Source organism: Palaemon carinicauda, chromosome 20, assembly GCF_036898095.1.
Source record: "Palaemon carinicauda isolate YSFRI2023 chromosome 20, ASM3689809v2, whole genome shotgun sequence".
Classification (NCBI taxonomy): domain Eukaryota; kingdom Metazoa; phylum Arthropoda; class Malacostraca; order Decapoda; family Palaemonidae; genus Palaemon; species Palaemon carinicauda.
Window position 1 is genome coordinate 83,332,534 of NC_090744.1, and position 12,685 is coordinate 83,345,218.

Consider the following 12,685-nt stretch of genomic DNA (forward strand, 5'->3'; position numbering starts at 1 on the left):
TTTCCTGGGACGAAGATCTGTCCTCAGATTATGATTCTGTGAAGGCCATAGTTTTGAAGGCTTACGAGTTGGTAACGGAAGCTTACCGACAACGCTTCCATAATTTACAGAAGGAAAGAGGGCAGACTTTTGTAGAGTTCGCCAGGGCTAAAGAGCAATTTGCTGGTGATTGGTTAAAGTCTAAGGAGGCGACGGACTTTGAGAAATTAAAAAAATTTATTTTTCTGAGCAGTTTAAAAGGTCCGTGCCTAATGAGGTGAAGGTACACCAAGTATTAAAATAATAAACTTTGCAGGAGGCGGCTATTGCAAGTGATGAGTATCTCCTCTCTCATAAAAATTTGATAGGGGAGGTACCCAGAAATGAGAAGTCTGGTTGGGTGGGAGTTAACGGGAATGGTAACCAGAACAGGTATAACAGGCCTAATGACAATTATGGTTCTCGTACTACTCCTGTTAACAGTTATAATAAGCAGACCACAGACAACCCGGAGAAGTTGAGAACTTTGACTTGTTTTTTCTGTCATAAGAAGGGACACGTTAAGAGCATGTGTTTTGCACTTAAAAAAAGTCACAAGCGACCGAAAGACGTCCGGTAATGGCCATTCGTAGGAATGAGAATGAGTCAGTGGCTGAGAACTCTAATAATCAATGACTAGGCAATAAGTCACTGGCTCCTATTCAGGAATTTTTGTCTAATGGTTTTGTTCGCTCTGGGAATTCGACTGAGCAAAGAAAGGTTGACATTTTGCGTGACACTGTGGCTGCTCAGTCTTTAATTCTCTGAGAATCTTTACCTATTGATTTAGAATGTACAAATAAGGAATATGTTTTGTTAAGTGGTTTTCCAGATACGGTCAGGTCTTACCCGGTTGAGTTTTTATTTATCATGCCCGTCTTTTTTCAGGTTATTTGAAACTGGCCATTATTGATAAATTTCCTATTAAAGATGTGGATTTGGTGTTGGGGAATGATGTTGCCCTAGTAAATAAAACTTTCGAAATTGTGTTTAAATTCCAGTAATGAAATATCTGTAGTCACTCGATCGAAGGCTAGTAGTGTTGACTCGGCCGAGTTGGTAGTTGATGTTGATTTGAGTAGTTTAGATTGTAGTGATAGCTTAGTTGTAGATAGTGGCGTGTTGGATAATAAACTTAATTGGACTACTAAGGAACTTATTACAGCTCAAAAGGCAGATTTTAAAGACCTGCCAACTGAGTCTGGCAAAATTATTGATTGGACTGTCCCTCGATTTAAGATAATTAATAATATTTTATACAGAGTAAGTAGACCTTTGGATGCCATTAACACAGGTTATGAAATTATTAAACAGATTATGGTTCCTTTTGTTTATCGAAAGGAGTTAATGACATTGGCTGATGAAAATGGTTTGGCTGGTCATTTTGGTGTTTTTAAAACTACTCGTAAATTGTGTGAAAGTTATTTTTGGCCTAATATGAAAAACGATGTTATAAAATTTGTAAATACTTGTGATGCATGTCAAAACGTCGGGAAGACTAATCAACTAATTCCCAAGGCACCATTACATCCTATTCCTGTTGTTTCTGAACCGTTCAGGGAGGTAATTATTGACGTGGTTGGTCCTCTGCCGAAAACTCGTAGTGGCAATCAGTATATTTTAACAATTATGGGTAGGATGTCTCGATATCCTGAGGCAATACCACTACGAAATGTAAAAACTGTTAAAATTGTTGAAGTATTAATTGAATTTTTCACCAGGTTCGGAATGCCCAAAGTAATTCAGTCCGATTGTGGGTCTAATTTTCTGAGTAAATTATTTAAGGAGAAGATGGCCGAGTTAGAAATTAAAAATGTGACTTTTGTATGGACTAACGATGCCCAAAATGCCTTTGAAAAATTAAAGCAGGTCCTAATGAATTTCCCTATATTGAAAGCCCCTGATTTTGACGTCCCTTTTTCACTTGCTACTGATGCGAGTGATGTTGGTGTTGGAGCAGTTTTGTTGCAGGAAGATGTTCATGGAGCATCTCATCCTGTTGCCTATTTTTCCAAAAAGTTATCCCCGACACAACAGAAATATTTGACCGTAGAGAAAGAGATTTTGGGATTAATTTTAGCTGTTAACTATTTTTCAGGTGTATTTACCCTCTACAAGGACTCCGATTAAAATATTAACGGACCATAATCCGTTGGTTTTCTTGAACAGGTTTAAGAATAAAAATCAATGGTTGATGCGTTGGAGCCTCTTGCTCCAGGAATGGAATTTTAGCTTTTCACACATACCAGGCAAAAGTAATGTCGCTGATGCGCTGTCACGCATCAGTGACTGATTTAGGATTAAGTATTTAAGATTAAGATATTACGGCTCTGTCAGTGAGTATTCCATAGAGAGTTTTCAAAGAATAGATAAAATTAATTCTTATTTTCACTTTACTTAAAATCATAACTACACAACTACAGTATATGATTATACTGAACACATATATTAAGTTAATTCCTTCAAACTAGTATGTAAATAGAAAAATTCATACCCTGATTAAAACGGACTGGTTTATTTTTTTTTTGGGGGGGGGGGGTTGTTGTGGCATTACAATGATTATATACTATAATGCTACTGACGATATTTGTATTATCTTTTATTTTTCAAGCCAATTGAAGTCGAAGATGAAATAAATACAATTACTGTAGATAATAGCTCACTGTACAAGAAACGACACAGTTGCATCATGCTTCAAGAAAAAAAGGAAAACACATGACAGTTAAAGTAAGCACAGTTAAGCTATACTGTAGTGACATCACTGTACATATATTACAGTAACATACCCTAGAGTATCAGTGAGTATTAGATTACAGTACAGTATTACTGTACTAGATTAAAAAAACTTTAGTTATACAAAACAGCAGGGGGATGATGATGACTCAGTAAAGCTTTACTTTAGCACAATCCTGTACTGTAACCTTACTGTGTCCAGTTCGTAGGTGTACATGTTTGCAAATGTACTGTACAATGTACATATGATTACAAACTGTTATACAAACCAAATTAAAAAAAAAATACTAGGCAGTATTTACTGTGTTAATCATTAGCTTGGGCACCCAATCATGACAAGGGGTAGTGACTTTTTAGGTTAGGAGTTAGCCCACCCTAGTGTAGCAGTTATTCGCAAAAATTCCCTTTTCAAGGCTGTGTCTGTAACCTAACTATCACGAATAACGAGGGCCAACTATATATCACGAGTCAATTGAATTATGCATATTTTGGTCCTAGTTTCGATTGAATGAAAAAAAAAAACTGACTACGATATAGCAAAAATAGGCTTTTGACATTTTCACGCGACGTTTAGAGCTTTGACCTAATGACTCCCAAAATCTAAATCAAGTTGTCCATGGACCATGGCCAATCATCCTACCAAATTTCATGAGATCCGGTCAAATAATTTTGAGTTATGCAAACCACAAATAAGCAAACATAAACAGTAGGTAACAAAAATTGATAAATAAATACATGAGTATCAAAACCACCTTCACAACGAAGTTGGTGAAGGTCAATATACCAAATTTACGACATACAAACACGTACGGAAACCACATTAAGAAGTGCCTTATAAACAAAAAGCATCAAAATATTCAAAACTTTGTCGACAAAGAAAATTCTAAAACTCAAGACTCACATGTATCATGGTTCCCACCTCTGAAGGATTCTGTAAAAGAAAAAGAATATGAATCAAAATAGAGTATACATAAAGACGATATCGTAATAATGGGCCAGACATTTCAGAGTCATATATTACAGTACTGTATTTAGAACTACAAAAAATTTAGAATACACAACAAAAGCAATAAAAATTACAAATTTAGAAATAATTTGCATTTTGCGAAACCATAAAAACATTGATCTCCTTAAAGTGATGATAAATTTTCACAATAGCTGAAACTAGCCATAAGACTTGTAATCAGGGTGCAGCTATCAATGTCTAGTTAGTGGGGGGGGGGGGGGGGCCACCACCCCATTCACACACATATTGTAACAATACGTCACTTTAAAATTGCAGGCAGGAATTCTTGGGGATAGGAGAGGTAGGTGTCTTTGGTAAGTATGGAGTACCAGGTAAAAATGTGGTGAGAGTCTGGAAGATGTGTGTTGAAAAAAGAGCTGGTGATAAATTGCAGTTTCTTTGAAAAGCAACATAATAACAAGTATACATGGGTAAGAGTGGCAAATGGAAAAATGGGAGAATGAGCACTCATGGATTTTGTACTCATAACTAGAAGGATGTCTGAAAGATGGAAAGATGTGTACGTATTTATGGGTATAACTAACAGTGTGTCTGATCCTTTTTCATGATGGAGGAAAATTAGTTGTAGCAAAAGAGGGGAGAAATAAGAGTAGGGGAATGTAAAAGATTAGTAATGGAATATTGTGTTAAAAAAAAAAAAAAAAAAAAAAAAAAAAAAAAAAAGCTTAAAAGGGAGGTAGTGAAGGTTTAAAGAGTTGAAAAAAACCAGATGTAAAATGAATATCAAAAAAGCTTGAAGTGCCATATGACAAGGTGAAAGTGAGATAAACTGGTGATCTAGAGCAGGGGTTCTTAAAGTAGGGTCCAAAGACCACCAGGGATCCGTGGTACTTTAACAGGGAGTTCCAAAATGAAAACCAAGTACAGAACTCGGATGCTTGTGGAAAATGACCTAAAAGTAAGCTTTTCATCCATCACTCCAAGGATAGAGAAGATGTGCACTGGGAGGCTAGCCCATCCTTCATATTAATAATGAACAAAACACATCTGATAACCATGAGGCGGAGGGAAAGGGAATTTATGAAAATTTGATTCATAAGAATTTCAGAGATGTTTTTGAACACTTGTATTTGGATTATACATCATGTGTATTGTTGTCTTATATTTGAATATCAAAATTCGTACATTTTGAGTGAGCCTCTCATTAAAAGTCTTATAATAAATGATAGGGCGTTTTTTTGACATAGGTAACGAAGGTTTCCTGACTGCACACCAAAGAGCTTCTGATTTGCCTCTTAATTCTTTAGTTCTGTCCAGATAGAGCTTCAGTGCTCTAACAGGACACAGGACCTTCTACTCCTCACCAACCACATCAGAAAGGCTTGTAATCTCAAAAGAATTAGGCCATGGAGGAGAAGGACGTTCGTTCTTGGCCAGGAATCCAAGTTGCAAGGAACATATGGCTTTGCCATTTCTGAAGCCAATATTTTTGCTAAAGGCGTGAACCTCACTGACTCTCTTAGCTGTTGCCAGACTAACCAAGAAAAGTGTCTTTAAAGTGAGATCTTCAAAAGAAGCAGAGTGTAAGGGCTCAATCCTGTCACTCATGAGGAACTTCAAGACAAAATCTAGATTCCAGGATGGTGATCCCTTTTAACGCTCCTTAGAAGTCTCAAATGATCTGAGAAGGTCCTGAAGGCCTTTATTATTGGAGAGGTCCAAATTTCTGTGCCTGAATACGGCTGCTAACATACTTCTGTACCCCTTGATAGTAGAGGAAGAAAAGTTGCCTTTTCTTCTAAGGTTTAGAAAGAAGTCAGCAATTTGAGTTACAGAGGTACTGGATGAAGAAACTGAGTTAGCTCTGCACCATTCTCTAAAAACCTCCTACTTGGACTAGTAAACCTTGATGGTAGAAGCTTTCCTTGCTCTAGCGATAGCCGTAGCTGCCTCCTTCGAAAATCTTCCAGCTCTTGTGAGTTTTTCGATAGTCTGAAGGCAGTTAGACGTAGAGCTTGGAGGTTTTGGTGGTGTCCTGCCAAGTGAGGTTGTTTGAGAAGATCTACTCTCAATGGGAGGCTTCTCAGAATGTCCACCATCCATTCCAGTACCTCTGTGAACCATTCTCTTGATGGCCAAAAGGGAGCCACTAGAGTCATCCTGGTTCCCTCGTGTGACACAAACTTTTGTAACACCTTGTAGAGAACTTTGAATGGTGGGAACGCGTACATGTCAGGGTGAGACCAATCCAGCAGGAAAGCGTCTATGTGTGTCGCTTTGAGATCTGGAACTGGGGAGCAGTATGTCTCCAGCCTTTTCGTTTTCGAGGTCGCGAACAGGTCTATGGACGGACGACCCCAAATCCGCCATGGTTTCTCGCATACCTCTAGATCCAATGAGTGGACAAAACTTGATCCCTCCTGCTGAGGCTGTCTGCCATCACAGGACTGCCAACAGCACCTTCTGATTGATGTGGAAGCTCTCCTGTTTCCTTGTCCACAAACCTGAGATCTACGACTTGCCCAGTGTTGCTCCCCACCCCGAGTCCGAGGCGTCGGAACACAACACAAGGTCTGGGCTCCTTTGTTCCAATGAGAGACCTTCCTGAAGCTTGCCTAGGTCGTTCCACCAAGGGAGGCACCTTCTTACTGGTTCCGTAAGGGTAATGCTTTTCATCTCGAGGCTCTTCTCTCTGTTCCAATGACAATTGAGGTGGAATTGAAGAGGCCGCAGATTCAGTTTTCCCAGGGAAACTAATTGTTCCAGTGAAGAGAGGGTTCCCAGCAGACTCATCCACTCTCTTACCGAACAAATTTTTTTCTCTAGAAAAGTAAGAAGTTTCAAGAGGGCTTGTTGTATCCTTAAGGGTGACGGAAAAGCCTGAAAAGCTAGACTCCAAATCTCCATCCCCAAATATAGAATCTTCTGGGAGAGAATCAATTGAGACTTCTTTTGTTTACAAGAAGACCCAGCTCCTCTGACAATCTCAATGTCAGACGCAGATCCTCCAGACAGCGATTGAAGGAATGAGCCCTGAGAAGCCAGTCGTCCAGATACAAGGAGGCTCTGATGCCTCTTGAATGCAGCATACTCGCTACATTTAACATAATTTTCGTGAAAATGAGAGGAGCGTTACTGAGGCCGAAACACAAGGCCCGAAACTGGAAGACTTCCTTCCTGTACACGAACCTTAGGAAACGCTTGAAACTTGGATGGATGGGGATATGAAAGTAAGCGTCCTGGAGGTATAACGAGACCATCCAGTCGCCCTTTCTTGCTGCTGCTAACACAGTCTTTGGCGTCTCCATAGAGAACTTCGTCTTCTGAACGTAGTCGTTAAGGATACTTACGTCCAGGGCTGGTCTCCATCCCCCCCGAGTTCTTGGGAACCAAGAATAGGCGGTTGTAGAACCCTGGTGACTGCAAGTCTCGCACCCTCTCATCTGCTTTCTTTTCCAACAAGAGACACATTTGGAGGTGCATAGCCTGTCTCTTCGACTCCTCCTTGTATCTGGGAGAGAGAGCTACAGGGTCTAAAACTAACGGAGGTTTCATAATGAAAGGAATCTTGTATCCCTCCTTTAAAACACGAACGGACCAAGGGTCTGCTCCCTTTCTCTCCCAGGCTCGCCAGTTGTTCAGTCTGGCTCCTACCGCTGTCAGAGGGCGAAAGCAGGCAGACACTGCTTCGCCCAGGTCTGGAACCTCTCCTCCTAGCTCTCCTCCCATCGGGTCTGAAGCTACCCCTACGGATGGACTTTCCTCAAAAAGGCTGTGAGAATTGAGGAAAAGGAGTTTCTTCTTTCGGTTTACGGCTGGTAAAGGAAGTCGGTAGAACCTTCCTTGCAGTCTTGTAGACTAAGTCTTGAGTGGCCTACTGGGTCAAAGCGGAAGCAACCTCTCTCACTAACTCCTGAGGAAACAGAGATGGAGAAAGAGGTGCAAACAGCAATTCTGACTTCTGGAAGGAAGTGACCCCATAGAAAGAAAAGAACACATTGTTGCTCTTTTCTTAAGAATGCCAGCTGTGAATAGGGCTGCCAACTCATTAGAGCCGTCCCTAACGGCTTTATCCATACACGATATACAGTATGTATAAAAGTATGTGTCAGGATCTTTTAGGGTTGAAACTTTCTTCTCCAAGGCTCCCAGAGTCCAATCTAGAAAATTGAAAACCTCGAAGGCTCTGAAGACGCCTTTGAGGAGATGATCGAACTCAGAAGTCGACCAAAAAATCTTAGTTCTTCTCATGGCCAACTGAAGAGGAGAGTCTACAAGGCTTGAGAAGTCGCCCTAGGCAGAGGCAGGAACTCCCTAGCCGAGAACTTCTCCTGTCTCGTACCACACACTTGACCTGGACGCTAATCTACCTGGAGGAAAAGCGAAGGCCGTCTTGCCCTGGTCTTTTTTGGACTGCATCCAATCTCCCAACATCCTTAATGCTCTCTTCGAAGACCGAGAGAGGAACATCTTAGTGAACAGCGATTCCTTCGCTGCCTTCCCAAGAGTAAACTCCGAAGATGGTGAACGCGGAGCAACGGGAACAAACTGATCTGGAAATTCTTCCGTAAAGACTTTCCATAATCTTTTTAAAATCTACTGAATGATGAACCGTCTTAGGCTCTTCTCCTTCAGATAAATCATCCAAAAGTTCAGCCGGGGAAAAGTGATCATCAGGCTCTTCCTCCGACAAAACTAACTGTTGTAGAGGCATCTTGCAGAACAAGAGGAGACTCCTTATGGGCCCGAGCACTGTCTAATACAGGTGTAGGGTCATCACATGCAGTGTAACTATGAGCCAACGCTCGACGCTCAGAAAGCAGTCGCTCGCAATCATGAGGATTAGCACTACGGCGCTCGCGATCTTGACGCTTGGTATGACTGACGTCATCATAACGTTCGCTGCTCTTACGCTCGGCGTCACGTCCGACTGCAAGTCGTTCAACATCTGTTTGACGTTGGGCATCACATTTCACTTGACGTTCGACGTCACGTCTAACTTGACGATCAGCATCACGTTTAGCTGCATGACGATCGTCGTCGTGCTTGGTTGGTTGACGCCTGGTAGTTTGACTTTTGGTGTCAAGAGGATCAGGATCTCGATGTTTCATGGACACCTTATCACGTCGATCAGCGCCATGTTTAACCACTTGATGCTTGGGAAGCTGTCCGTCATCAAGCGCTACTAGACTAGCAGCCTTACAACGCTTAGCGTCAAGTTGTGAAGTTTCCCGGCGGTCGGGATCTTGGCGAACCACACTCTTGTTGACAGCAGGGTGATACGTATGCATAAAAGACGAGAGCTGCTGTTGCATGTCTTGCAGCATACTCCAATTCAGGTCAACATGCGGTGACGCAGGTGAAGTAACTTCAACCGCAAACTCGCCTCCTTCATCGCTCACGTAACACGCCAAGTGTCCGGATGACGAAAACCAGTCTAACGGTAGCGGCAGAGCATGAATCGTGATACTAGACTCAGGAACTAGATCCGCTGCAGGCTGAACTAGACATTTGTCAGCTTCTGACATCCTATCAGAGAACCTTCTACAGACAAAGGGAAATGCTCTGGACTGCTCCAATGGCTACAGCCAGGCGCTTACAGCGACAAATTGCGACGTTGAGCTACTGCATCCACTTTCCTCTTAAGAGCTCTGGAGGCTTGACGCCAGCCCTTGCTGTGCGCCACGTCATCCGAAGATGAGGATAACCTCTTAATCTCACCTTTCCCATGGTGGGGGTGAGCGTCCAGTGAGGCAACAACAGGAACGCTCGAGGCGATGTCTGCTAGAGCGATAACGCCTCTCGTTGCTTTTCGCCGATCGACATTCCTTCTCCCAGGGGTTGGGGAGCATGGAAGAGGTCTAAGGCTAGGTGAACGACAGGCTCGAGCAGACACACCCTCCACAGCACTGAACACATTAACTGCACTTTTTGCACTAACACTTTTTAATTGATTCACGTCGGACATAAGTTGGTTCCTGTCCGCAGCGAGCGATTCCACCCTTACTCCCAGGGCCTGAATCGCGACCATCATGTCTTTAAGCGTAGGCTCAGTGGTAACAGTAATGGGATTTGAAACTGCCACTACAGGGGAAGGATTAGGTTCAATGACACGGGACGGGAAGTGGATAATTCTCTAGATCGAGAAGAACTACGTCTAACTCTGTCTCTCTGAAGTTTACGAGTGTAGCGGTCAAAAGCCAGCCACTCACTTTCAGACAATAAAACACATTCATCACACCGATCCCCTAACTCACATACTTTACCCCTACATTTAACACAAATTGAGTGAGGATCTACAGCGGCTTTAGGAAGCCGGGTCTTACACCCTTTCACACACTTTCTATAAGCGGAAGAAGGGTCGGCCATTATGAATAGTTAATAATAAAAATAATCCAGATATATTTTCATTAAATAAATTTTTGAACATACTTACCCGTTGGTTATATAACAGCTTTAGTCCCTGACGTCCGGCAGAAATTAAAAAAACTTGCGGCAATTGCAAATAGAGTTGCCAGGTGTACACTAGCGCCCTAACGGGAGATAGGACGAACCATTCCATATATCACAAGATCTTCCATGCCCAAAGGTCTCTAGAGGGGAGGAGGGGGGGATTATAAGTTATATAACCAGTGGAGTAAGTATGTTCAAAAATTTATTTTATTATGAAAATATCATTTTTAAACATTAAACTTACCCGCTGGTTATATAACAATAGCTGATTGACACCCTTGGTGGAGGGTCAGAGACACCAAAATTGTTGGAATATTACTTAAGAGTTAATTAAAACAAGCTTAAGTGTTCGTACCTGTTAAGGAAGCCGACTTCAATGATTCTCTGCCTCATTATGTCTGCTATCCTTATGAGATCCAACGGTCCACCCAGGGGGCTGAAGATCTTTAGGAGCTGTCAAACGGGTAATAACCTCTATATTGACAGGACCTCAACTAATACCCTTGCTCCGGGCACTCTCAAGGAGCAAAATGACCACCTGACTAAATCAAAGATTGAGGAAGACTGTCCACCAACCTCCACATACAACCATAAAAATATATACAAGTTCCAAGGGGAGAAAAAGGGTACTAGGGATTAGGGGAGCGTAGTGGTAGATCCTTCACCTACTACTGCAATCGCTGCTATGAATGGCCCCAAAGTGTAGCAGTCCTCATAAAGAGTCTGGACAAGTTTCTAGTAGTGTGAGGCGAATACAAACTTACTCCTCCAAAAGGTTGTATCCATGATGCTTTGCAGAGAACGATTTTGTTTAAAAGCTACAGAAGTTGCCACAGCTCTAACTTCATGAGTCTTTACTTTAAGCAGCTTAAGGTCTGCCTCACCACAGGTGTGTGAGTCTCTCTAATTAAGTCTTATAAAAAAAAGATAAGGCGTTTTTAGACATAGGTAACGCAGGCTTCTTGACCACACCAAAGAGCTTCTGAATTGCCTCTTACATCTTTAGTTCTGTCCAGATAGAACTTCAGTGCTCTAACAGGGCACAGAACTTTCTGCAACTCTTCACCCACAATATCAGAGAGATTAGCAATATCGAAAGATTTAAGCCATGGATGAGAAGGACGTTTGTTTTTGGCCAGAAATTCAAGTTGCAAGGAGCATATGGCTTTCCCGTTTCTAAAGCCAATGTTCTTGCTAAAAGCGTGAACTTCACTGACACTCTTAGCTGTTGCCAGATTTACTAAGAAGAGTCTTCAAAGTCAGATCTTTAAAAGAAGCCGAGTGTAAAGGCTCAAACCTGTCACTCATGAAGAATTTTAAAATATCTAAATTCCAGGCTGGTGATTCCTGTTGACACTCCTTAAAAGTTTCAAAAGATCTGAGATCTTGAAGGTGTTTGTTATTTGAGAGATCTAAATTCCTGTGTCTGAAGACACCTGCCAGCATACTCCTGTACCCCTTGATGGTCGAGGAGGAAAATTTGTGCTTTCTTCTAAGGTCCAAGAAGAAATTGGCAATTTGTGTTACATAGGTACTGGGTGAAGAAACTCAATTAGCTCTACACCATTCTCTAAAAACCTCCCACTTGGACTGATAAACCTTGATGGTAGAAGTCCTCCTTGCTCTAGCAATAGCCTTGGCTGCCTCCTTCGAAAATTCTCTAGATCTTGCGAGTTTTCCGATAGTCTGAAGGCAGTCAGATTCAGAGCTTGGAGGTTTAGATGGTTTCTTGCCAAGTGAGGTTGTTTGAAAAGATCTATTCTCAATAGCAGGCTTCTTGGAACGTCCACCATCCATTCCAATACCTTTTGTAAACCAGCCTCTTAATGGCCAGAAGGGAGCTACTAGAGCCAACCTGGTTCCCTCATGAGACACAAACTTTTGAAACACCTTGTACAGCACTTTGAATGGTGGGAACGCGTAGAAGTCCATGTCACGAGCTGTTTGCCGCTCGGGGACGCAATGTGCTTGATGATAGACGCTCGACGTCACGTCTTGCTGGACGCTCGACGTCACATCCTGCAGGACGTCCTGTTCCACTGGAAGCTCGACATCCTGTTAGGTGGACGTACGTCGTCACGTCTGTTTGCTTGACTCCTTGGGTTAAAAATGGCTAAAATATGACATTTAACTAGGGAGTTGTAAAGACGTTCGTCATCAAGAACATCTCGACTAGTAGCCTCACTACGCTTGGTGTCCAGGTGTGAAGTTACCCGACACTCAGGGTCCAGGCCTGCTACTCTCTTGTTGTTCGCAGGCCGATAAACTAGCATGAGCGAAGAGAGCTTCTGTTGCAAATCTAGCAGTATAATAAAAATAAGGACAAACTGTTGTGGTATCGGAGACGTCACATCTACCACAAGCTCTCTTCCCACACCGTTTAAAAAATAGCAGCGCGTCCAGAAGACGATAACCAGTTTGACGGTGGAGAAGGAGTATGAACCGATGCCATGCTAGGCTCAGACAACTGTCCTGCAACTGGGTGAATTGGATGTTATTTGACAGTTGCCAACA

At 42.1% G+C, this 12,685-nt stretch overlaps 1 long non-coding RNA gene across 1 annotated transcript in view; it reads right to left on the reverse strand.

Annotated features, from left to right (window-relative positions):
• Positions 1 to 3,438: 3,438 nt before the first annotated feature.
• The window catches only part of LOC137659520 (uncharacterized), a 73,274-nt gene continuing 64,027 nt past the window's right edge, over positions 3,439 to 12,685 (reverse strand). The window contains exon 2 of the long non-coding RNA XR_011047566.1: positions 3,439 to 3,682. This is a non-coding gene — a long non-coding RNA (uncharacterized lncRNA). The remainder of the gene's footprint in view (positions 3,683 to 12,685) is intronic.